Genomic DNA, 2997 nt, shown 5'->3' on the forward strand with positions numbered 1-2997 from the left:
TCTTGAACTAAAGTAAGTAATTTGTGTTTTTGCCTCCCTGACAAAGTTTATGTAAAGTTACAAAAAGAAATTGACAGCCAGTTTGAAATTGAATTGCCATGGCCTAGAACAAAGAATATCCTTACATAATATTATTCTACAATGTCATTATAATTTTAGATATTTTACAACAGCATATTGTACAATTATCCCAAACAAACTTACAAACTAATTCTTTGAATGTTTGGCAGCAATTAAAAAAAAAGAACATGAAAGGATTTAATCCCTTTCAGAAGGAATTAAGGCACTGGGAAGGCACTTGAGCATTCTATATTGGCCACCTCTTGCCTTTTGTGCCACGAGGGACCCTCTTCTCACAATCCAATTGCCCTCAGCTGTTGCCTGAGCTTTCTGTTCATGCTGAGCTTGAAGCCTCGTGCTGGCTGGTACCATGGATCTGTCTCTCGCCCAATCGTGTGAGCTGGGCCCTCCCTGGAGAAGAAACCTGAGTTCCCCGAGATATGTGATCAGTGCTGGGGCCCCGCCAGCAGGCCAGGGGATCCCAAGGCAGGTACTGGGCGTGGAGGCCACGGGGGCATAGGCTACCAAGGAGACAGAACTGAACCTCACATCACCCTGCTTGGCCCCGGAGGATGACTGGTTAGCCAGAGACGGGTAGGATTCCTCAGGGAAGGAACAACCTAAGACAGGCACAGTCGCAGAGGGGCCATCAGGAGAGAACTTGGGGGTCAACAGACGTGGGACACAGACCCTCACCCCCCCAACCTTGCAGGGGCCTGAACCCTCACCCTGTCTGAGGGAGGTCTCCTGCCCCCAGGGCTGCTTTGCTTCCCACACCCAGCTCAGATCGGGACACAGGTGACAGACAGAGACTTGGCCCAGCTCAGATTGGGACCCAGGTAACAGACAGAGACTTGGCCGACAGCAGCTGCCCTATATCTAAATCCAGCCTAGCACCAGGAATGCTCAGGGCCTACTCAAGAATGCAAATAATCCTTTCCACTAATATTTACAGGGTAAACTAAGATTGTTGGTAGAGTATTAAATTTGACAGTAAAATAATAATCAAGTTTTCAGATTAATTTAAATAGGCTAATTGAAATAAGTGAATATTCAAGAAAATTTAATTGTACTGGACAAAAAGCTGTTCCTAAAGTAGTAACTAAAATTTCTATTGGTAGTTCATCTCATGGTAAAATTCCTGAACATGCAATGAACCTAAAGCAGCCATATTTTTGTGCAAAAAAATTAAAATTTAAAGTTATCAAGACTGCATTATAAAATTTACAAAAGCCTCCATTAATCAAAAAAGGGGGGATAGTAGGGTAATATCATGTAAGGAAAAATAGCCTATAAGTAAATTACATCTAGAAAATTTTTACTTTACAAAATTAATTTTCATTTGTAATGCTAACAGCAAGACGCCCATGAAAAACACACATGGTGTCTAAATAAGACAAAGGAAAATCGTTTGGGCAAAAATAAAAAGGATCCCAAATCAATTATATAGAAAAGATTCCTTTATTAACTTTTGGTCAAGAATATGTTTGTAGCTTTTGTGGGTGGTGGCAAACGCGGGGAGAATGCCATGAAGGCCTTGGGAACGCTTCGAGAGTACAAAGTGGTGGGGCGCTGCCTGCCCACCCCCAAGTGCCACACACCACCCCTCTACCGCATGCGCATATTTGCACCTAACCATGTTGTTGCCAAGTCCCGCTTCTGGTACTTTGTGTCTCAACTAAAGAAGATGAAGTCTTCGGGGGAAATCGTCTACTGTGGGCAGGTGTTTGAAAAATCCCCCCTTCGGGTAAAGAACTTTGGCATCTGGCTGCGCTACGACTCCCGCAGTGGCACCCACAACATGTACCGGGAGTACCGGGACCTGACCACCGCAGGCGCCCGTCACCCAGTGCTACTGAGATATGGGGGCCCGGCACCGTGCCCGTGCCCACTCAATCCAGATCATGAAGGTGGAAGAGATTGCAGCCAGCAAGTGCCGCCGACCAGCAGTTCCACGACTCCAAGATCAAGTTCCCGTTGCCGCACCGGGTCCTTCGTCGCCAGCACAAGCCACGCTTCACCATTAAGAGGCCCAACACCTTCTTTTAGATGTAGGGTCTCGCCGTCCCTTGGTCTGTCCAAATAAACTCTTTGGGAAAATCCGGGTGCTCACAAAAAAAAAAAGAATATATTTGTATATTTTCAGAAAACAACTCCAAGACCATGGAGATTCCTGCAACAGAGAGGAATTGACAGGTCTGCTCCAACCACGAAGACAAGAGGAGAAACAGTCCAGAGATGGAAGATGCTGACGACGCCTTGCCACGCTAGCAGTCAGCAGCTGTGCATCGCAGCAGGTTGCCTAGGACCAAACCAGAGAGGGTCAGACCTGCATTGCCACCATGTGCCCACCATCCAGATATCATTGCTGACATGTACACATAAGGAACTGTTTGACATTGAAACTCAGAACTGTTGGACATTGAAATTGGGACTCAAACATTTTTTGTTATTATATGTTTATTTCTAGTCTGCAGAGGCAAGATTTTTTAAAGGAAAGAAGTGGGGAAAAATAGATACTGAGGCAAAGAAGCATTGAACAGACTGTCAAACTACAGCGGGAAGGCAGTGGAGGTTGGGGGGCGGGGCCTGTAAGAGATCAACCGAAGGACTTGTACGCATGCATATAAGCATAACCAATGGATACAAGACACTGGGTGGGGGGGCAGGTAAAGGCATGTACTGGGGGGTAGGGGAGGCTGGGGGGAGATCAATGGGGGAAAAAAGGAGACATATGTACTACTATTTATAATACTTCAAACAATAAAAAAATAAATAAATAATTTTTTTTTTTAAAAAAAAGAATGAGCAGCCAGCCCCGAAGGGGTAAAGATAAAGAGCAATGGTGTTTTGAGAAGGAGCCCTGAATTAAGTTAAGACATATCCTCAATGTCTGACTTCAATGTTTCCTAGCTGTCTACATGGCTTTGGACAACT

At 45.1% G+C, this 2997-nt stretch overlaps 1 pseudogene across 1 annotated transcript; it reads left to right on the forward strand.

The window, feature by feature from the left end:
• Positions 1–1570: 1570 nt before the first annotated feature.
• On the forward strand, positions 1571–2109 carry LOC308244838 (large ribosomal subunit protein eL20-like; annotated as a pseudogene). Its single transcript has one exon. The product of its transcript is annotated as a large ribosomal subunit protein eL20-like (transcript).
• Positions 2110–2997: the final 888 nt, after the last annotated feature.

This window comes from Plecotus auritus (assembly GCF_963455305.1).
Source record: "Plecotus auritus genome assembly, chromosome: 3".
NCBI classification, from domain to species: Eukaryota; Metazoa; Chordata; class Mammalia; order Chiroptera; family Vespertilionidae; genus Plecotus; species Plecotus auritus.